The 23861-nt window shown below is 43.9% G+C and overlaps 1 protein-coding gene across 6 annotated transcripts in view; it reads left to right on the top strand.

The window, feature by feature from the left end:
* Positions 1-23861, top strand: part of DENND2B (DENN domain containing 2B) — a 163545-nt gene that overhangs the window by 77239 nt on the left and 62445 nt on the right. The window contains exon 1 of one of the 6 annotated variants that reach the window (XM_038568993.1): positions 20287-20311. The exons of the other annotated variants lie outside the window; for them this stretch is intronic. The gene's annotated coding sequence lies outside the window, so the exon portion shown is untranslated. Of the gene's footprint in view, positions 1-20286; positions 20312-23861 lie in introns of those variants that run through there. 6 annotated transcript variants of the gene reach the window in all.

The following is a 23861-nucleotide window of genomic DNA, read 5'->3' as shown; positions in this document are numbered from 1 at the left end:
AAACTTCTGTTACCCGGTGTAACCAGTGAGGTGGTATTCCAGTCTCTCACAGTTCATTTAAAGCAGAGTATAGGGAAGTCTGGAGGGTCTGAACTCCAGGTTGCAGGTTTTCAGACCTGAGCAGGCCCTAGATTCACCTGGAGAACTGGTTTCCAATTCAGTAGGTCTGAAGTGGGGCCTAAGAATCTGCATTTTAAATAAGTTCCTAAATGCTGCTGGTGCTTGGAAACTGCATAAGAGGTTCAGCAGCTGAGCTTCAAATAAGGATGTAGAGGGCCAGATGTAATCCATATGCCTTCTTTCAGTGACCTAGAATTTCATGTCTATACTTTGGAATCTCTTGGGTGGCTTACCACCACAATGTCAACAAAGCTCGGTAAAGGCCCGTGCCCATGGTCACAGTGACTCTTCTCACGATATTCATATCACTTCCGGATGAGGTTTCCAGCTGAGTGCTTGTCTCTAAACAGCTGTTTGACTTCTTGGAAAATACCCATCCTGGGCACTTGATTCTATTAAGGATAGCTGACATTTATGCCAGGATAAGCTCCCACCTGCCCTTTAGCACACCCCCTGGTTGACAGGACTGTTTCAGGGACTGCAGGCAGGCTGAGCACTGAGTGTGTGCTGTTGGTTAGTCAGGTTTACACAGGACATGCCTGGGAGATTATCTCTTTAGCCCAGGAGTTGAATTTCCAGGGCAAAGTCCACATTTGGCAGCTGAGAGGCTGAGAACACCTGGGAGAGAGGATTTCACTTGGCTTTCACTTAGCCAGACCTTAGTGCCTCTTCCTAGAGAGGTCAGGTGTTCTACTTGTCTGCCGCCCAAGCAGGTATCTTTGGGATGCTTCTCCCAGAGCAGTGTGGCTCCAGGCACTGCCCCCTTGCTCTCTAGTTCAGGACCCATGGCTTCAAGGTGAGACACTTGAGTGAATAAAACATAAGCTGCCCTCTCTTCCTTGGCGGTCTCACTTCTTGAATCACTGTCTGTGCTTGTTTCTCTCCTTGAGGGAGGATCTCCTAGGGCTCCCCTTTCCTTAGCTTCACTCATGGGTTCAGCACAGTTATAGAATTCTGTTTCAGTGTGGGAAGAGATACTATAGATTACCCGGAAAGAGTCACTATATCTGCACAGCTGTAACCCATTCTTGGCATTGTGGTTGGGAACTCTGGTCCTGTCCCAAGTGCGTCAGAGTTTAGAGGTGAGAAAACAGCGTGCTCAAGGTGGCAGAGCTAGGACAGGGAAAGAGGTCATTTCACTTTTGATTCAGGGCCTTTCTGTAAGCATTTCACAAGAGCTGTAATGTGTTGCAATTTCAGATTAGTAAGCATGGCATGAAACTGTCTCAGGGTAATTTTTGTTTAAGATTTTTTACTTTTTTAATAACAAAAGTAATACATCTGTTCTATAAACTTTTATACAATAGGAAAATATATGTTGGAATATGAGCCTCTCCTATAAACCAGCGCCCCAGGAGCATAATCATCATTATTAACAGTTGGGTAACTGTGGATTTTTCCCCTTATAGTATATTTATATATACATTTATTTTATTTTTACAAAAAAACTAATCAACTAATCAAAAATGGAAAACAAAAATTTGTGTTGGCAAGGATGTGGAAAAATTAGGACCCTCATACACTGCTGGTGGGAATGTAAATGGTACAGCTGTTGGAGAACTAAATTCAAAAGCTAAAACTTACTGCATGACCCAGCAATTCCACTCCTAGGTATAAACCCTGCAAAATTGAAAACAGGTACTCAGACACTTATATGCCAATATTCATAGCAGCATTATTCATAGTAGCCAAAAGATGGAAACAACTCAAGTGTTCACCCACTAATGGATAAATAAACAAAATGTGGTGTACCCATACAGTGGAATATTATTCAGCCATAAAAAGGGATAAAGTTCTGATACCTGCTACAATGTGGATGAACCTTGAAAACATTGTGCCAATTGAAATACATCAGACGCAAAAGAACAGATACTGTGTGATTCTGCTTATATGCGATACCTCGATACCTCTATTTGGCGACTCATAGAGACAGAAATAAATCACAGGTTCCCAAGAGTTACTGGAGAGGGGAAAATGGGGAGCCATCGCATCATGGTGTTTAAGAGTTTCTGTTGGGGGTGATGAAAGAGTGTCAGAAATAGGTAGTAGTGATGGCTGCATAACATTGTGAATGTAATTAACATCACTGAATTGTAAACTAAAAATTGCTTAAAATGGCAGACTTTATATCTATTTTGCCATAATAACAAAATGAAAAAATAAAAAGCTTATACTCTCCTGAAAATGTTTTCATTTGGTCATTTACATAGGCTATTTTTCCTTGTCAGTAGTACATTACTTTTAATGGCAGCACTGGGTTTCTTCAGGTAGATGTAGTATAATTTATTTAACACAGCCACTAGTGATGGACACTTGAGTTGTTTCCAGTTTCTCCTGTCCTGAGCCAGGCTGGGCTGCAGTAGCCAGCCGTATACAGCTGTCTCTGCCCAAGCTTTGTAATACTTGTATTACCCTCGGCAAAATTCCTAGAAGGGAAGATTTGCTGATCAAAGGTATACTCATTTAGAATACATTTAGAATGTTAGTAAACATTGCCAAACCTCTTTCCAAAGAAGTTGCACCAATGTAATTCTCGTCAACAGTATGTGAAGGTGCCTGTTTCTCCTGCACCCTTGCCAACGCGGCTGTTATTAATCTTAGAATTCATTGGAATCTTTGCCAGTCTGATAGGTGAAGAGGATTTCTTATTGTTACTTTATTTAGGATTTATTAGGGAATTGAACAACATATGCTTTCTGGCAGTTGTGCTTATTCTTTTGTGAATTTTTGTTTCAAATACTTTGTTCATTTTTCTGTTTGGTCATTGTTTTTTCTTGTAGATTTACATACCTGTTACATTAGAACTTTTTGCCATGTAAGTTGCTTTAGTGTTTTTCATGAATGAGGCTACCTATCTTTAAATTTTTTGCAGAATAAAGGTCTTCAGTGAGAGAGGCAGATCAAGACCAAGGAATTGTGTCCAAGTCTTCTGATTGCCCATTGTGTTTTTTTGTTAGTTTTTTATTATCCTTACACAATGCAGCCGGATTCCTTTTCTTGATGTTTGGGGATAATTCTATCACTCCCCTCATGAAAAACTTGACAGTGAATCCTATGTGCTATTATATTTGACACATTAGACCTATGTCGTGTGACATGAAAGCCTCTCTCTCTTATGTTATGCCTGGTGAGATGAGCTCAGCCTGGGTGAGGTGGGAGCAGAGAGGCAAATGCATGTTTGGTGCTGAGGAGACTCAGGGCCAAAGTCTGAAGGGATGGTAAGACAAGACCCAGGAAAGGTATGATTCTGGGGGAGGGGAACAGCAGAAAGAAGCGTGAAGAGACTTGGCTGCTTAGAAGATTAAGAAAGATTTTTGAACTGAGAGAAAGAAAAGGAATAATTATTTATGTCCCAATTACTAAACTAGCAGGTCCCACCTAATTGTATTTTAAAAGTGACTTTTCCTGAAATGCTGGGTCAGCCAAGTGTTACTGCTCCTAAGGGTAGTGAACCCAGAGGAGAAAGCCTTATTCAAGGATCAGAGTAAGTAAAATCCTGCAATCAAAGAAGTTAGGGTTTGAAAGACCCAGGAGAGCAGCAGCGACCTGGCATCATTTCTGTTCTTGTCAGCCAGGAGCTTAGACGGAAATGTTTGTAGTGGGAATAGGCTAAATAAGGAAGCAGGAGAAACGACTTCAGACCAGCAGACATTCATTAGGCTCCTGTAGGACTGGCTGCATATATACATTCAATCTCTATCTTTAAGGAACTTAGTCATTCAGTGGATAAGACACATAAAAAGACATGGTAGTGTGACTTATGCCACCATATAAGTGGCAGCAGGAGGAAAGGGTTTGTTTTGTCAGTGGTGGGGAGAGAGTGAGGAAGATGAGGGCAAGGTTTCACAGGAAATAATGCTGATTCACATTTTGAAGGATAAATAGATTGTGTGTGTGTATATATGTGTGTGTGTGTGTGTGTGTGTGTGTTTAAGTTTGACCACCATGAAGAATTATTTTTTCAGTGGCCAAACCAAAGGAAGGGCATTCCAGGTAGAGGGATCAGTATATGCAAAGATAGAAGTGAAGCAATATGTGCAAAGTTATGTGCACATAACTACCAGTTGGTCATTTTGGCTCTGCATAGTAGGGCAGGATGAGAAGTGTCAAGATGATATTGTAGAGACAGGTCTCAGGAACTAGGCCTTCAAGGGTTGGATTACCCCAAACATAGTTGTTTAAACAACAATTTTATTATTATTATGTCTCATGGTTTTGGGGGTCTTGCTTGGGGTCTTCTTACGTCATTTTAGTCAGATAGTGGTTGGCTCTAGAATCATCAGAAGACTCGCTCCCTGCCTGAGCTGGGACAATTCAAGCCATTGGGGTTCCTCTGCTCTACTGCTCTCACTCCATCTTCCTCCCAATCCTCCATTATTACTCCTTGTGGTCACCCTAGCATGGTGGTCTCAGAGACTTCTTATTGGGTAGCTCAGGACTTGAAAGCCAGTGCCCCTCGAGAGGATGGTGGAGATTGCGTGGCCTTTATCTTACCTGGCCTTGGAAGTTAAGCACCCTCACATAAGTTGCATTCTGTTCCTTGAGGTAGTTACAGGGGCTCTTCTGGTTCAAAGAGGGGAATATCAAACAGTCCACAAACTTGTTTTGAAATCACCACAGTCATACAAAGGAACTTGAATTTTATGCCATAGGGCAGTCTTTGCCAAACTTAATGTGTTACTTACCTTCTTCACAGTATTACCATGGCCTCTTAATACCTAAGCTGGTATTTACATAATGTTTAATTCAGCCCACGTTCACACTTAAATTGATTTTAAAAGGAAATGTTATCTTACTTTCTTAAAGTGGAAAACCAGTATTACTTGTCATACACACAAGATAACTTTTATTTATTTATTTTTAATTTAATTTAATTAATTATTTTTTTTTTTTTTTTTTTTTACAAGATAACTTTTAAAGTAAATACAGTGAGAACACAAACTTTTAGCCTGGCACTGCTACCTATGAAAGTCTCTCTTAAGAGATCAACTGTTAGAGCTAGAGAAGCAGCAAGTGGAGACTTTTTTTCTGAATTGAGTGAGAAGGTTTGAAAGAACTACCAGATCAAATACTTGATCACTTTGTAATTGCCTGCCTTGCAGTTTTTTACACCACATTCTGGGAAGCATCCCCGTGGGCCTTGGGCTGTGGAGCTGCTGAAAGAATGTGAGCCCTGGAGTCATCCGGAGAAATTTACATTGTAGCAGGATGGCTTTGGCTGAAGTGTAGAAAGTAGACTTGGAGAAATGCAAGTAGGAGCAAGGTGGTGGTTTCTTAGGAGATGATGGCTGTAAGTCAAGCAATTGATAATAAAATTGGGGTGAACAAGTGGCAGGGGAATGGAGGAGTTGAATCCGAGGCATTAAGGAGGCAGCATTTTCAGGGCTTGGTGACAGTCTGACCTGGAGTGAGAAGGAGAAGGAAAAGTCAGAGGTGACTTGTAGAGCTGGGAAAAAGTGGAGAAAGTCTGTGGAAAAATTATGAGGTGGGGGGAAGTTGTTATTAGAGGTGGAGTGGAAATGATGAGTTCTGTTTTAGGCATTCCTTTTTCTTCAAAATTTAAAAAGATTTTTTTCCTTTTTCTCAAATTTTTTTAACATGAATTCACTTGGCACTCTGGATTTGTCTGATTGTTTCTTTGGGGTATCATGTAGGTTATTCCCCCTCTCCTCTGTATTTTCTGTGAACTGCAGATTAGATCTAGAGGCTTGATTAGATTTAGGGTAAGCCTTTTTTTGGGGAGGAAACCCCTTTATAAATGATGCAGCAGACCAGAGGCACATAGTGTCTGGTTTTCCCACTAGTATTGATGCTAAATTTGGTCACAACTTAAGGTAGGGCCAGCCAAATTTCTCCATTGTAAAATTATAGTTTTCATTTTATAACCAGTAGATAATCTGTGGGTAACCTTTGGCACTATTCCCCATCAATCTTTCACTTAAGTGGTTTTACTTTTTAAAACTTTTTATTGTGGAAAATGTCAAACATACACAAAAGTAGAAAGATTCAAAGATTCAAAGATTCAAACAGCCATATATCCCTCATCCATCTTCAACTCTTACCAGTATTTGGCCTAGCTTGTTTTATCTCCATCCTTGTCCAGTACCCCTCCTTCCTCCTTCTTCTCCACTGGATTTTGGGAAGCAAATTCCAGGCATCATACCATTTCATACATAAAGACTTCACAATGTCTCCCTAAAAGACCTTTCAGACATGTTGATTTCTTTCTTTTTTTTTTTTTTTAAGATTTATTTATTTATTTATTCATGAGAGACACAGAGAGAGAGAGAGAGGCAGAGACACAGGCAGAGGGAGAAGCAGGCTCCATGCAGGGAGCCTGATGTGGGACTCGATCCCGGGTCTCCAGGATCATGCCCCTGGCTGAAGGTGGCGCTAAACCACTGAGCCACCAGGGCTGCCCGACATGTTGATTTCTGACCAGTAAATTGTAGCTGCCCTTATGAAGGAGGAAAGAGTGCTGATGGTTGAACTGATACAGAGTTAGGGCTTTAGGTAAGTACAGTGGAAGGGGAAGGGGCTAGGGATTGGAGGGGGTGATGCATTGTGGATTCCTGGTTGGAAATTCATACTGTGAACCCTTCAGCCCTCAGTCTTCTTAGCCTTAAAGCCTTCATCTTCCATCCTCTTACGGTTTCATCTCGTAGTATGACCATGCCTTTGGCCTCATCACCTGGAGCTGTTACACTTTCAGGATCCTAAGCTCTGAAATTCCCTTCTCTCCCCAGTCTTCTGAATGTATATACCTCCCACTCTTCATTGTCCCCTCTAGACAGCTGATTCTCTGGCCTTTCCCTGCTTGTGGAGCCTCTTAGCAACCTCAGGACTGCCCACTTATTTTCCTATTCAGTCCATACCCAAAGACAAAAATTGCATTCATGTACTAGATTACCTGAATCCCCTCCCTCTCTTCTTCCTGTGCTCTTCTGTCCTGGTGGGCTCCATAATCAGATCTTATTGCTACAGCCCCTAGATTTCTGAGGGCTGCTTCATTTTTCAGAAGCACAGTTCCTGACCCATCATTCCTTTCTCAAAAAAATTTATATGATTTCCCAGAGAAAAGATAAGACCCTTAATTTGGTTCTCAAAGGCCTCTAAGATCTGACATTTCTGTCTTTCCACTTTTTTCTGGTCTACTTCCAGTTAAATTCCCATCAGACTCAACATCTTTGTATGTCTTCTACTTCCCTGCCTCCAAGACTTGGCTCGTGTAGTTCCATACACCCAGGATTGCTCCTTTATTTTTTGCCATTTGACCTTCCATGCCCAGTGCAAGGGCAGCCTGCTCTATGAATCCCTCCTGCTTCTTCAGTTGGAAGTAATCCCTCTTTGTCTAAATCCACAGCATTTCATCTCTCCAGTGGCCCTTAAAATAGTCTTCCTGGTATTTATTATATTTACGTTTCTATTATATCCACCTTACTGGAATGTGAGCTCTTTGAGGATGGACCCATGCCTGAGGCATTTTGGTATCCCAGCCAGCCCTAAGCACATTAATTTACACATGTTGGTGTTCATTTTGTATTAATTAAATGCACATATAAGTGTGAATGGAAGGAGAGACTATTCCCCTGGCTTACCAGAGACTGTACTTAAATTTTCCTACCCCTTCTTCTCTTCTAGTAAGTAAAGAATTGGACTTAGCATGACCTGGCCCTGTGCAAGAATAGACCAAGCTCCTGACCCACATTACAATGGGTGAAGCACAAAGTTTGTCCCATTGTGGGATCGGGAGCCTGGAGTACCAAGAGTTCCAGCAGGATGTTTCGGGTTTAGGGAGTTAGACTGGCTTGGCTACATTCTGTGCACTGTAGGGGAGAGGATTTCAAAGTAGTACAGAAAAAGGAAACACTGAGAATGCTCTTGGCAGAGGTAGGAGCAGAGGGTTTGGAGAGCATGGTGACCCTGAGGTGAGGGTTTTATTTTCATCAAGTCAGGCCAGTCCTTTTCCTCTGTACCTCCCAGGGCTGAGCCTCAGTTGAATATGGGAAAACATGTGGGCATGATATTTGCCATTCTTACTGCCTTGGGACCTTGAGTCATAGTCTAACTGTTCATCTCAAATAGCCTCCTGTCTCATTCTGTCCAACTACTGTTTGTCCTTTAAGGTCTGGCTCACATTTCCTCTCCCACAGAAAACCTGTCTTGAGTTACTTACTCTAGCCCCTCCACTCCTACCCATTGTACTGTAGAGTACTTTTACTCTGTATCTCACATTTTAATTATTTCCTACTGTTACCTCGTCTTCCTAAGTTAGTCTGTGAGCTCCTTGAGTGCAAGAATCTCATCTCATGGTTTGTTTCTTTTTTCTCTGCTGAAAACAAAGCAATGATCAGTAATTATCATTGATGTTATTGAGTAGCCGGATTTCTGGAACTTGGAAGATTGGCAGTAGCAGAAAGACTGAAGATGGGAAAGGGCATGAATGTCAAACTTAGTCATGGGCTGGTTCTCCAGAGTTTGGGTCTAGGGAGGCATTGCCTGCTTATCTTTACAGTCACCTAGTGTACCAGAGAAGAGAATGGGTTTCCTGAATTCTGGCTTTTGAAGCTCTGAATTCGAATAGTATTCAGCATCCAGGCAGGTGAGGGCAGGAAGTGTTCAGGGGCCTGGCCTCCAGGGAAAAAGAAGGAAGGCTGATGGCTGAGGCCCTGCATAGCAGTGGCCAGCTTGGAGTAAGCTGGCACCATGCCAGTTCCCCTCATCTGTAGGAGCTGTAGGCACACGTGGTAGATTGGAGCTTGAAGGATCCTTCACCAGCCTTTTCCCTGAGCTGGAAGCAGAACAGGGAGCAGCAAGCCAGTTGGCTGACTTGCCTTTTCTGCCTGAAAGTACTTTGTTTCTGTTGCTAACAACAGACATGGGTAGTGTAAATAAAACACAGACACACAGGCACATAGACACATATGTAGAGACTGAAAATTTGAGTTGTCAGGGCCGGGAGGAGGGGCTGAGGTAGAAGGGGACTGGAAATGTGGAACTGAAGATACTTAGTGTGTGCTGGGTCCTCTTCCAGCCTTTGGCAATAGGGTGGGTGAGTTGGGGAGCCTGGGCAGTCGAGTAGGATAAGATACTCCCTGGATACCACAAGCATCAAAGACTAGGTGCTTGTTACACTTGGATGCAAAGCTTCACTCAGGCAGACACCCCTCCAAGTGAGATGCTGGTGATCTGAAGCCTGGTGGCAGCTTCTTCCTGTCTGTCCTGCCTTTCTTTTAAGGCTTTTTGCTCATTTGTCCCTTATAGTGCTATATCTGGTGTACATTGATCAGCAGTGGCTGTGGCCTTTCTGATCTTGACCTGTCAAAGCCCCCTGAGGTCTGCACACATAAATATGTGACTAGAGTTTTGGGTGATGTCCTGAAAGCTGTGATCTTCCTTAGAATGGACTGAGACCCATTCAGCCTTGCTGGGGAGGGTAGTCCTACCAGCAGGATGCTGAACGGTTAGTGCCGTAAGAACTTAACAGTTGTGTCTCATGTGAGATGAACTTTGACTCTTGAGGTCCAGAGAGATTGTGATGAGAATAGGTAATAAGGACTATGAGTCTCCATTGCTGGCAATGTAACTGGGGGTGGGTTAGGTGTTCTCTCTTCTTTATTCCTGGATCCAAAAGGTATCTAAGATTACATCCATAGAACATTTTCTGTTTCTGTTCAGGGGGAAAAAAAGACTGAATTGATATGATATATCTCATGGAGTTACTGCATTTGTTCCTACAGGAGCTAAAGGATCAAGGTACATGTGAATGAGCTACCCATTTTTAAATTTAGAAGATCTGCAAGATTATCCCTATAATAACAGCAATCTGACTTATATACTGATAGACTTTCTTGAATAGGAGAGAAAGGAATAGAGCTATGATTAGGGTCTGAGAATTGTACATTACCCTGAAAGGGCCTCAAGAGGATGCCTCCCATGTAACCTCCACTATCTGTGCAGTTCCTGTGGCATAGAGTCTAGGAACTCTTGAGGAGACTTGGTCACTTTTTCTCCATTCCCTGGCTTAGAAGGGGTAGTTGACCAGGGCTATTATTGACTGGGGTTGTATTCAGCCTACCTCTGAAGCTGATAAAACTCCAAAGCAGGAGACAGTACTACTCTAAGTCAGACGGAATGATGGTTCTTGTAATAAAAACTATGTTCTAGACCACCAAGCCTGAGTAGCTTCTTAGAGAGGCTCAAGGGGGAGGCATGAAGACCTCATCCAGCTGGACTACATCTCTCACCCTCACCTCATCCCCCACGAATATCACAAGTTGCCTGTGAGGTCTGGTCATTGACTTCCCTACCTGCACAGTTGCAGTGAGCAGGGAGGTTTATGTTGAAGCCCCTCCCACCAGTTAGAAGCATGTAGGACTCATGTTGTTCCTTACTGTGTCCTCAGTGTCTGGCTTAGTGCCTGGCACAGAGGAAGTGCATGGTCATTGTTTGTGGATTGAGTGGTTTCCCAACCTAAGCTTGAGAGGAACCTTTAGACTGGGCTGTGGAGCATGGATAGGATTTGGATAATAAACAGAGAGGAAGGAAAGTACTCCAGGCTGGAAGGGGTTTGAGCACAAACACATGGAGGCAGAAATGGACATGTTTGCAGCAGGAGGTATTCCCCTGGAGAGGGAAGTGCATCTGTGTGTGTGTGTGTGTGTGTGTATGTCTGTGTGTCTGTGCAGGTCTGTGTGTCTTTGCATGGAGGGGAATGGAGGGTGTGGTGGTATGATGTGGGATGGTTTAAGAGGAAGAAGGAAGAAGAGACAAGTATGATTGGTCGGTAGCATTTGACAAGGTTCTGGAGGACCTGGAAGATTCTGAATCTGGTATGATTGGCAAGTAAGGAGCCCAGAGGAATGACATGATGAAATTGATGTTCAGGATGCTTCATCTGTCGTTTATGAGCAGAGAGGACTGGACATGGAAGTATAAAGGGAAACTAGTAATGATAGGAGTAATACTTCACATTTATTTAGTGTGAGGTGATAAGCTGGAGAAAAATTGCACAGAAGATGACATGTTAGCTTCTTAATATTTGGCTATATTTGGCTTTTATTTGGTTAAATACGAAATGGCTCCAAGGACATCTTCTTCCTGGGCTCTGCTTCCCAAAACATGTCCTTGAAGCTGCTGGAGCTCGGGCTCTTATCTGGCTCAGCTGGGCTGCTGAGTTTCTACATACTCCCTGCCAGGAACTAATGTCCTTTGGCCTCAGCTGGGGTGTGTCCCCGCTCCAGCCATCTGGAAGGTCAGAGAAATTAGCCACTAGAATGTGCCCATTAGTGCTACGAGGGGTTACAACCTGTCACTGGAATCTTAAGCCTGGGAACTGCTTCTCTCACAGGGCTTTTCCAAGTTGGAACAGGCTTACTGTTCTAGCACTGACTGCTCCCTTATTTGGACACTAAATTTTCAGGGTGAGATTGGACTTCTCCTTCGGTTTAGGAGACTTTTTTAAGGATCTGATATCCTTGTGAGTGAGTTTCAGAGATAATGTGACATTGGAACCATACCTTTCTTCTCTTGGTTCTTTCCTTGGCCTCTAGCCCATCCGCTTATATTACCACTTTCCTCAGTCTTCCTAGAGGAAAAATAGATAACACATCATGAAGCCAAGAGGCAGTGTGACTGAGGCTTGAGAATCAGGGCTTGGGGGTGACTTCATGCCCAGCCTTAGGGCTTATCTCGTGGCTTTGGGGAACTTACTTTGTGCATTGACTTGGTAGATTTGAAGTTTAGCAGCCCAGCTTCATGTGGGGTCAAGGTGGGGAGCAAGGTACAGGGGAGGTATGGGAGTGGTGGTGGTGGTGGTGGTGGTGGTAATGGATGGTAGTGGTAGGTGTGGTAAGGTATGGGAGTGGTGGTGGTGGTGGTAGTGGTGGTGGTGGTGGTGGTGGTGGTAGGTGTGGTAAGGTATGGGAATGGTGGTGGTGGTAGGTGTGTTGCTGCCGAGGGTAAAGAATCTTTTGTGGTAACTTGAGGTAACTTCTTTCCTGCCCACACACCATCGTGGACAGCTAATTATACTAAAGCTCAGCCCCTTGAATTTCTGTGGTTGACCTCTGTGAGCCTCTGGAAAGTAACTGTGCTCATAAAGGTGACATTGGATCCCACTGGAAGAAGGAAAGCCGGAAGGAGGAGAACTTGTTCCTTGTGGTGTGCTTTCACTAGTTGGAACACTCTGTGGGGCAGCCATCAGCCTTTGGGCTATTACTGTGGGCTCATAGTGTAATACTGTATGTGGAAGAGGCTGTAACTCCTAGGGACAGGTATGCCTGTGGAGTGGAGGCAGGGCCTCCCACCCAACCCCCAGGTGGAGGCTGACTGAACTGAGAAACAGGGCCCGCCCAGAAAGAAAGCTTTGGCAGCGGTGAATTCTTTTTGAGCAATGCCTATAAACTTCATCTGCACAACCATGCTTCATGGTGGGAACTGTCATCTCCGTTTAATTGAGGAGGAGACCAAAGTTTCTTTTATTTTTTTTTTTAAGATTTTATTTATTTATTCATGAGAGACACAGAGAGAGAGAGAAGGCAGAGACACAGGCAGAGGGAGAAGCAGGCTCCATGCAGGGAGCCCGATGCGGGACTCGATCCAGGGTCTCCAGGATCACGCCCTGGGCTGCAGGCGGCGCTAAACCGCTGTGCCACCGGGGCTGCCGGAGACCAAAGTTTCAAGAGGTTAGGCAATTCCTAGCTAGTAGAGGCAGAGTTGGGATTTATATCCAAGACGATTCTTTTCCATTATTCCTTATAGAGGAAACCATGACAGGCCATTAATTTTAATACACTTTTTATTTTAGAATAGTTTTAGATTTACACAAAAGTTGTAAAGATAGTACAGAGAGTTCCTGTAGACCCTGCAAACTGTTAATTTTTTTTTTTCTTCCCCTTCTGGTCCATTTTATGAGTATTCATGGGGTGGGGGAGTGGGGTAGTAGTACAGATTTGGAGTAAGGACATTTTTCCCAAAGATCCTAACTTGGAGATTTTTCAGCTAGGAGTTTTGAAAGCCCCATCACAGTACATTATTTCTTCCCCAGTCCCACTGTGTTTCAGCTCTGCTGAACTAGGCTAGACCTGGCCTTGACATCTGTTATCGGAGTCAAATACCCTAATTTCTGATGCTCTCAGTAGAGAAATAGATAGCAGCTGGGTTTTGGAGTTAGGGAAGGTGGGTCACTATGGGGAGGAGGGTCCTTAGCAGCTTACCTCCTGGATATTCTTCTGTCTGATGGGGCTGTAGCGGGGGAATGTTAACAGTTTGAGCTGGTGTTTCCTGGCCTGGAGCTAGAGCCCTCCTGAAGGACACAGGGAACATCAGTGTGGGGAGGCCCATTTGCCTGGATGCTCTCTTGAGTCTGTCCGTGCACAGTGCAGTATTGTGTGGCCATCGCCTCTCTGGGCCCAGGCTTCAGTCTGCAAGCAGGCAGGCTGGCTGTGGGCAGGATATTGTTGTGGGCAGCTTGTGTGCTTTGTTTTGGGCCCCAGGCACATTCTCCATTTAAGGGAAAGGGGTCTGCAATCTCCTTGGCTCTGGGTGTGAATGGGCTGGCCCAGAGTTTGCTCATGGCCTTTGCTGGATGTGCTTTTTCAATGAGATCATTTCAGAATTACATTCCTATGAAATTATATTTCACTCAGGACGTGAAACTGGATTTGTGTAAAAGCATTGGCACTAAAACTCAGGGCTCAGAGCAGGGCAGAAACGAGAATAGGGATAAACAGCTCTTCTTTAGGAGGAGGAGAAGACAGAAAGAGAGAAAACAATTGTTAAAGGATTTTGCATTGAAAATTGGTACACTGTGAGCGTCCCTGGGGAGTCGGGTTTGTCCCTCAGACCCTGAAAGGCAGACGTGATATTTGTTATCCCAGCTGCCTGCCACCCCCAGGCAGTATGGGCTCCCCCCTCCCACGTTGTTCTCTCTCATAGCTTGTTCTGTCACTGTTTCTTTCTGTCTCCATCTCTGTTTCTGTCTGTCTCTGTCTCTCTCTCTCTGTCTCTCTCACACACACACACACACACGCATGCATGCACACACATAGTCCTTCCATGCTGACAGTATGAGATTATCATACTCTCTATGATTCTGATTTATATTTCTATGTAAATATTGTTCTCTTTGCTCAGAATACTCTTCTCTCCCCTTGTCTGCCTAGAAAAGTCCAGTCATTCTCTGAAACTCATTTCAGCCTTGCCTTCTCTGAACTCTGTTGTGCTGCCCTGAGACAGAGTTATTTTCTAGTACCTCTGTGCCATCATCCCCTCATGTGTCCTGCTCTCCTGTACTTCTCATCTGGTGTATCTGGAGGGCAAGGGTATTTCCCCCAGTACTTCGTACTGTGCTTCATAAAGAGTAGGTGCTCCTTAAATGATTGTTGAAGGAAGGAAGTGAACGAATGAGGACTTGGATGCGAGTGAAAGTTGGGTACTGCGGGCAGGGTGAGCCACAGAGCGGTGGCTCAACATAGCACAAGTAATGTCAGAGGCCCTGAAACTATAGAGAGTCAGGTTTGCAGAAAAGGTGACGCATGTGTGTATGCACAAAAATATGGAGAAGTTTGAGGACTGGTAAGGTAGAGAGCCTAGTGAGTTCTAAGTTCCATAGGCAGATTATAAGGATTAGGTCTGGACTCACTCCAGGTTAGATGACGCTACTTCCAAGCGATCTGTGCAAAGCTACAGCAGGATAGAGAGGAAAGAGCTCTAGATTTGGAAATGGGGATTCTAGTGGTGGTGGGGATAATACTCATAATATTTATTAACAACAACAATAATAATAACATAACGTAATGGCAACTTAATCCTTACTGTGGACCAAACACCCTTCCGGGCACTTTTCATACATGAGTCCGTTTATCCTTACAATAAGCCCCATGAGGCAGCTGTAGTATTGATTGTTGACATATGAAGAACTAAGGTCACACAGCTACAAAGTAGTTCTAGACCTGCTTCTGCACTTACTAGCTGTGTGACCTTGGGGCAAGACTGCCTCCCTGAGCCTCCGTCTCCTTTGTAAAATGGAGAAAATACTGGTGCCTGCTGGCTTAGCCTGTAGAGCATGCAACTCTTGATCATGGTGTCTGGGTTTAAGTCCCACATTGGGTGTAGGGATTATTAAGTAAAAATGGAAAAATTACCTACTGCATTTAACCTCTGAGACTTGTTTGGTAGGCTCCACTGAGATAACATGTGAAAGTGGTTTTTGAAAAGTATAAAGCCCTCTATAGTCCTTTGGAGCCAGTCCTGGGGAAAAAGGAAGACCTGCACGGTAATTGTGGTGTAGATATTGGGCTCACACTTAACGTGTGTGCCGTTCTGAGTGTGGGGCTGCACTTGTGCTTCACAGCTGCCCTGGGCTGGCTGGTGGCAGTATCTCTGATTATATTTAGAATCAGGATTGAGCTGTCATTAATGAATCCAGAAACCAGTTTTTATTGCAGCCAAATGTGTATATGAATAGTCACCAGAAACAGATTCTTAGGGCTAACCAGCCCTCCTTTCGTAGTCAGGGTAAGTAGTGCGGAAGCAGGGTGGCAGACATTTGCTCAGGGGGAGAGGTACTATGTTGGGCCCTCAGGAGCAGTGAGACCACTTCAGCCAGTGGTAAAGAGGATGGATCATAGAAGAGGCCTGTGTCAGCTCTGACAGTCCAGCTACAGGTTTGTGACTTCAGGATTCTGTGGGCTGGTGGGTGTGACCTGGTTTTTTTCTCAGGAGAAAAATTTGTGGGGAGTTTTAGAAATTGATTTACATTGCTATTGCCTTGATAATGGAGACTGTGTCCAAGAAAATGGTCCATTTTTGTGGACAATTGGGCCCACCAGTGTGCCAATACTTAGGCTTAAGAGTGAGCTATGCTGAACCAGGCAGTAGATAAGGAAGAAGGGTGAAGGGAATGGAGTAGAAATGTCTCCATGTGCAGCCAGGGAAGAGCAGTGTGGCCCCTCCAAAGCCGGTTGCTAACCATTTTTCTCTTGACATCCTTAGAGCCAAGCAGCTTCCTCCATGAGGTCTGAGCTCAGAGTGCCTCCAGCCTAATAGCAGCCTGGTTGGGCCATGATGCCTGTGTGAATAATTATAGGTCACTGAACAGAACCACTAGTCAGCTACATCCCTCAAAAATGCATAATTGTAGGCTACACATATGAAAATACACAAGAGATTAGATACATGTCATACCTCATTACAGAGAGCAATGGCATGAGTCAGATGTGACTTGGGTGGCTGTTAGTATGTGAGAGCTGCTTGGTGAGCACACTGGCTGCCCCACAAGGACGCAGGCAGTGTATTCCCTGTGCCTCCCACAAGGAGCCTAGGGACTTAGGGAAAGGGGAGAGAATACATGCTGGGCCATAGCTTACTCTTTGTATCTGCACTTAGGAATAAATTAATGTGACTGCCTGAAGGTAGATTTAATTCCTCTTTAGGAACTGTCTCCAGCACCAATTTACAAACCACATTAGAAAATGTCACATTTGAGTCCCAGGATGCTTGGCATTTGTGAGTCTTTAATGTTTTTGGATTTAACCATATCTGACACTCCTGAAAGTCTGGTGAAGTATAGTAGTTTGTAGATTGTGAATTGTCAACCTTAAAACTCATTTTATCAGCAAAATGTTTTTTTTCCAGGAATAGCAGAGAATTGCAATTCAAGACAAGCAAGCTATGGTAAAACCGTAGACAACTCCAAAGGAAAAAGGAGAGGAACATTTTTTTTTTTTTTTTTTTTTCTGAGAGAGAGAGAGCATGCCTGCACTCTGAGTAGGGGAAGGGCAGAAGGAGAGAGAGAAAGAATCCTAAGCAGTCTCCACTCCTGGCTCCATCTCAAAACCCTGAGGTCAAGGGAGAGACAATCTTAAGCAGTCTCCATGCCTGGCTCCATCTCACAACCCTGAGGTCATGACTTGAACTGAAATCAAGAGTTGGAGGCTTAACCAACTGAGCCACCCAGGCACCTGGATGCTCTTTTGAGAAAAAGATGAAGTTCAGCAGGGCTATTATAAACAAAAAGTCCATTGAAGTAAACTGGGCATTCAAAGTATAGTGGCTTTTTATTGGCTGAATTGTGACAGTCTCTCACTGGCTGGGCTGTTGCTGGGGAAGGAGAAAAACCTTTTTTTCCTCCTGCTGGGATAGTAAAATAGCTTAAGTAGTGGGGATTTCCTGTTGGGCCTGCAGTTGTGAGAGCTCCCCCTTCTGGCCTCCTGACTCCATTTTATTTTATTTTTTATTTATTTTATTTTTTAAATTTATGATAGTCACACACACACAGAGAGAGAGAGAGAGAGAGAGGCAGAGACACAGGCAGAGGGAGAAGCAGGCTCCATGCACCGGGAGCCCAACGTGGGATTCGATCCCGGGTCTCCAGGATCGCGCCCTGGGCCAAAGGCAGGCACTAAACCGCTGTGCCACCCAGGGATCCCCTCTCCTGACTCCATTTTAAATGAAGTTTCTTTTTATTAATTTTCACCCTGAAGTCTTGAGTTTGAAACAGGGTACTACAAGGACTTAGGAGAGCAGGATACTTTATTGCAGGTGAGTCTATCTTTGTGCCCAACATTGGCATATCTGCTAAGTTCTGTAGATCTCCATTTAGAATTATCCTTGCATTTATGAGGAAGGTAAGATGGGTTAGGAGAAGGATTCATAAAATGAGTCTGTTGAGTAGCTTGTGAACCTCCTAAAAGGAAATCCCTAAAATGGTAGACAGAAGTTTACATTCTTACAAACTTTCCATGGAGATTCTTGGGGTTCATTAGATAATCAGGGCAGCCCGGGTGTGTGTGTCTGTGTGTCTCTCATGAATAAGTAAATAAAATCTTAAAAAAAAAAAAAGAAAAAGATAATCACAGGGCTCTGGGACCTCAAAGTGAATAACTGCTATACTGTAAGAAGTGGAGATTTGGGACAGTTTCAATATGCATCCCCCTTGATATGAAGGCTCTACAGTATACTGGACAGTTACTGTTTATTCTGACCTAAGATGGTTTTCTCTAGTTTGTGGGTTTTTTTTTTTTTTTGGTCATATGGCTCTGAATGAGTTTTAGCACCCTTGAAGAATGCAAATTTTCCTTCAGAGAAGATTCAAATCATGTTCCAAAGCCTCTAAGGGCAGTTTCCAAATGGGAGTTTCAGAAATGTTTTGAGAATGTATTGGAATAAACATTCAGGCCTCTAAAGACTACCTAGAAGAAGATAATGTCTGGTATATTGTATATCTTTGTATCATTATTGTTAAATAATCTGCTTCATTACCTGTAGTTACAACTGTCTTGCCCTCAGCAGTTGGAACCAAGTCTCCAGCGCTAGTACAAGCTATGCAAAGATCTTAGAATTATTTCTTTGAAAATTGGTCTGTAGTAACTGTGTTGTCATTACTGGATGGATAATAAATTATCCTGCTGGATAAGTGCCTGAAGCTGATGGGGAAGTTTTAAGCAACTTGTGGAAAGTGAAGGCATCTGAAAATACCTCATGTTACCTATCTGGATCATACTTACCTACTCCTGAGGGAGCCCAGGGTTCATATAAGACCCTACTTTGTCTGGTGGGTGGATTGGGGCGGGGGGCTTTAATAAATGCCCGGTCAGTTGCTCTGGTCTGGTCTGGTCCAGCATTCTACTACCTCAGCATGAGGCCTCTCTGTTGCTGAGAAGGCAGCCTGAGCTCTTTAGATTTCTAGGCTTGTAGGTAGCAGTAGAGGTGGTAGGTAGGGTTCATCTGTGGCCTTTCCTCTCAGTTTCAATTGTTTTAGTCAACTCTAAAACCAAGGAATCTCAATATGGAAGGGACCTTACATGCCATCTGTGTTAAACACAGGGGGAGAGGGGAAGTAGACTAACCTTTTCTACCTCATTCACTGCTGTTATCCCCAGCACCTTAACTGAGTAATGTGTGGGTAGGGATTCAAAAAACACTTTTTGGAAGAGTGAGCCCCTGTGAACACCAACAACTTCAGCAGACCATTGCTATTGCTTCATTTGTTCATTTATTTGACAACTATTAATAAGTACCTACTGTGTGCTATTTACTATATGTTCTGGGATATACTGCAGCAAACAAGACTATGCTCTTGTCCTCAATAATGGAGAAACTGGGAATTACAAAGAACTTATAGTCTTTAATGGGAATTTAAGAATAACAGATTCTCCCTCATTTTGTCCATTCTGGATCTTCTTGTGTCTGAGATCTCTTTGGAGGCCACAGAAAACACATGTCCTTTTTTCACATGAGAGCCTTTCAGAATTCTCAAGGCGATCACCCGTTTCCTCCATCCCCAGCCTGGTCTTCTCCAGGGTAAACATTCTCCATTCCTTTAGTCATTTCTCTCATGGCATGCCTCTGAGTGCCCCCTCCATCCTAGTCTCTATCCTCCAGGATTCAGTCCAAACCAAGTCTGTCCCTTTGACAGCGTGGAGTCCAGAACTCAACACAGTATCTCAAACATTAAGTTCCAGGGAATGTTCCAGCCTGGAGCCTTTCCTGTGTTTCCGCTTTTCTCTGCTTGCTCTGGGCCCAAGCAGTGGATGATGGAAAAGAGTAGGGCTTGAAAAGGTCTTCATATTTGGCTGGCTAATCCTAACAGTGAAAACTCCTTTCTTTTGTCTCCTTTCTGCCTTCTCGCCCTTCACCCCTACCCCTCTCCGGTTGATACAGACAGTCCGCATACAGCCTTGCTGCCAGTGGCTTGCCTTTCCTTTTCTGAGTCACTGCTCTTCATTATGGGAGGGGGGTAGGAGGGAGGAATTAGCATGAAAAAGCAAATTCCAGTTCTATAACTTTATTCTGTGCCAGCCCTTTGTCACATTCTCTACCCCAACCCCCACCGAAAATGACAAAACTTGAGTCTTGTGACGTCACAATAGTTAGCTATTGTATCAACCACAGTGATGTTACCAACAGAGGATTATGACTTCAGGGAAGATGGAGGGAGGGAATGTAGCAGGCAAGAGACTCCTTGGGAAGAAAGGAGTTATTTTCATGCAAATCTTCATCCAAAAAGCCCAGTTGGCCTTTCTGTGGATGGGCTGTCTAGTGGAAGCCCTCGCTCAGAATCCCATTGCTTCCTTCTCCTGTGGATTAATGATTTGGTTTGTGGACATTGCCCAAGTCTGAGCATGTGTGGAAGTCCCCTGCCAGTGGCCGGCTGGCTTCTGAGCTAGCTTTGGGTTTTGTTCACAAGGTCAGTGCTGAATAGAGCTTTTTAGGGAGGGAGTTGAGAGGAGAGCCTGGGAGGCTGGGGTGAAGCTGACACAGATATGCATAGGCTCTCGACTGAGAGGGAGCTAGTGTGCAGTCACTTCTCTTCAGGCTAGGGGGCAGCTGTTCTGACAGCCTCTGTGTGCCCTCCATAGACCTGAGGGCTTGCTGCCCGCCTCCTTCTGCGGCCCAGTTGGGCCTGCCCTGGGAATTCCTCTTTGGCTCCTTGATGCAGAGATGTAAAAACACCTGCTGCAGAGCTTCCCAAACTTTCTCTGTTCCTGGGCCCTTAGTGTTTCAGTAATTTTTTCAGTGTCCATAGGCCAAAATAAATACCTACATTCCATTTGTGAAGCATTTTAAGTCTAAGCCATGTGGTAAGTGCTCATATCCTAACAACTGAGTAGCCATTTGAAAAAAATATACACTTAAACTGAAAGGAAAAATATTTGTATTTCATTCTTAAATAGTCATAGTTATGACTATTGGGATGGACTGGACCCTTACAACATCTCACATCTTTGGTATGGGGACAGGTGGTAGTGACACTTACAGCGAACACAGCATACTGTAGGAATCAGTATGTTGTACACCTGAAAGTAATACAACTTTGGGTGTCAACTCTAGTCAAAACCCCCCCCTCACATCTTGGAATCAGAGTGAATATTGCCATCCTCATTTCCTGTTCTACATTGCTTCTCACGTGGTATTCGGTTTTGATCAACTGTAGCTGCTGAAAACCCATCTTCACCAAGAAATAACATCACTGAAAAGAACATAGTGCAATCTGATGTTAAAAGTGTGATCTAGTGGGGTGTCTGATAAATGTTGGAGATTGCTCTGTTTCTCTCAAAAAAGCAAACTATTTTGCAGCACCCCTGTGAGTTCATTGCAGTGGTCAAGGGTTGCTCGGCACACAGTTTGAGAACCCCAGACCTGCAGTCTCCAAGTAGCAGTTGCTTTATTTAAAGCAGGAAAAAGAGGCAAATTCTGTCTCCATCATGACTCTTAAAGAAGTTGGACAGACAGATGGACAGAGTCCCCTTACTTGCAGAGACTACTCCAGCAGGACTGCATTTTTTTAGGGGAAAGCCTTTCTTTGACCAGGGTCTGTGTTTGTGAGAGCTTCCATTCCTAGGTGAGGAAGAATGATGAAGAGAAAAGGCCTAAAGAGCAGTGATAGAACAGCATCTCTGATATTTATTTCACGTTGATTCTGGATTCTCCTCTAGTTCACTAGATGGCTTAAAGAAAAATGGGGTTTTAACACTAAGAATTTGGGGGCCATGCATGGGACCTCTGCTAAAATCCTTTTTTTAACTCTATCCAGTTAGAACTGGGCTGCAGGGATGCACTTGGGATGGAGGATGGTTTCCTGCCATAAGACACAACGAAGACCAAGGGGCTGATGTGCCCTGGTATCAATTATAGAGCTCAGTTGGCACTGAGTCTGGCACCTCCAGACTCTGGTGTCTGCCGCTTACTATGAAACCCTGGGCAAATTACTTAACTGAGCCTCAGTTTCTGCATCCATAAAATGGAGGTACTGACAGCTAGGTTAAATGAGATAGATGCATGGGGCACCTGGGTGGCTCCATCGGTTAAGTGTCTGACTTTGGCGCAGGTCGTGATCCTGGGATTCCGGGCTCAGCGGGGAGTCTGTTTCTCCCTTTGCCCCTACCCACCCCACTCATGCTGTCTCTCTCAAAAAAATAAATAAAATCTCTTAAAAAATGAAGTAAATGCATGGATAGAGTCAGCAGAGCCTGGCTGCATATGTGCCCTTTCTTCTACTACCTTCCCAAATTAAGAAATAGAGGGCTTTTCTCCAAAGGGAAATATAGCCCTAAAGATCTGGCCAAGATCTGCACTATGAGAGTAACTCTACTACTTCTTGGTAACTTTGTGTATCTAATGTTCTCAAATCTGCTGAACCCAGGTTACAACCTGTGTGCCCACTCTGTAGGTTCCTTTCTCACTCTCTAAATGGCATTTTTTAGATGAACAGAGTTCTTATTTAATGTAGTTGAATTTATCAGTATTTTTTTTTCATTAGGCTATCGCCTTTTGTGTCCTGTTCAAGAAATCTCAGCCTGCTCCAAGATGTGTCTCTTTGGCTTTTGCTTATGGTTTTTCTTCTGCTCTCAGCATTCCTCTTCTGCCTTCTTTATCTTTCCCAAACACCACAAGACTCAGCCCAGTGTCACTCCCTGTCTTTTCCGGAAGCCCTCCCCGAAATCCATTCTGTCCACCTGATTAGGTGTCTTTCTCCTTGCTCCCAGAGCTCTGTGTTCATGCTTCTTTCACAGCTTTTGTTACATTGTACTAGATCCTTTTTAGTCTAACTGGGGCAGAATGGGGAGCTGCTCAAGGGCAAGGACCAGAATAGAGGACTGTAGCATGGGGGCCTGGCTGAGAAGATGTTTTCAAAGGGTGCAAAGAGGTAAACCAATGTAGGTGCCCACACCTGTCCCTCTTCTCTACCTCTCTGACAGTATTTCCTAGTGTTTCTCAACCTGCCCCCCCCCTTTGATGAACATAAAGATCTTGTAGGCAGATTGTGAATCCCCCCATATCAGGAGTTAACTACGTTACAGTGCTTCCAAGGGCTGATGAGTAGTATCCAAAACAGTAGACATCAGAAAAGGACCCACAGAAAGGACCCTTGCATTTTGCAGTTGGGAAATCATTGCAGTCTTTGCAGAGTGCAATTTCAGGTGAGTTTTTGGGCTAAAGCAACCCATGCCCTGAATTTTTTGGGTGCTCAGAAGGCTGGCCCCTTTTGAGTTTTCTTTCTTTCTTTTTTTTTTTTCTTTTGAGTTTTCTAAGTGCGTGTGATTACTGCAGGTAGGTAAGACCTTGAACTGGGAAGACTGGTGGGGTTGGAAGATGGGCCTGGGTAATGGAGCCCAAAGCTGCTCACCCTGTCCAGGAAGGGCCACCCTAAGCTGGTGGCAAATGTTTTGTCATTCAAAAAAAATTTATTGAGGGCCTGCTGTTTAGCCACTGAGGATACAGCTGTGAACAAATACAAAAATCCTTAGCTTATATAAACATAGTAAGTGGAAAAGAAAAGTTGTATTTTAGGTGGTTGTAAATGATACAGAGAAAAACAAACCAGAAAAGGAGGAATAAGAGTGCTGAGGGACAGCAGGATGGAGGGAGGTTTTTTTTGTTTTTCTGTTTTTTTTTTTTTGTTTGTTTGTTTTTTGTTTTTTTTGTTTTTGGTTTGTTTGTTTTTGTTTTTGAAGATTTATTTTAGAGAGAGCACAAGAGAGCATGGGAGAAGGAGGGGCAGCAGAAGACGTAGGGAGGGAGGCTATAGAGCAGACTCCTCACTGAGTGCAGTGCCCGATGCAGGGCTCAATGTGGGGCTCAATGTGGGGCTTGATCTCATGACCCTGAAATATGACCTGAACTGAGATCAAGAATCAGATGCTTAACTGACTGAGCCATCCAGGTGCCCCTGGTCCTTTGGTTTTTCTTTCCCCAAAGATTTTATTTTTAAGTAATCTTTATATCCAATGTGGGGC

The sequence above is a fragment of the Canis lupus genome, chromosome 21 (genome assembly GCF_011100685.1).
Source record: "Canis lupus familiaris isolate Mischka breed German Shepherd chromosome 21, alternate assembly UU_Cfam_GSD_1.0, whole genome shotgun sequence".
Classification (NCBI taxonomy): domain Eukaryota; kingdom Metazoa; phylum Chordata; class Mammalia; order Carnivora; family Canidae; genus Canis; species Canis lupus.
Note: the sequence above shows the minus strand (reverse complement) of the source record. Positions and strands in the feature narration are given on the sequence as shown.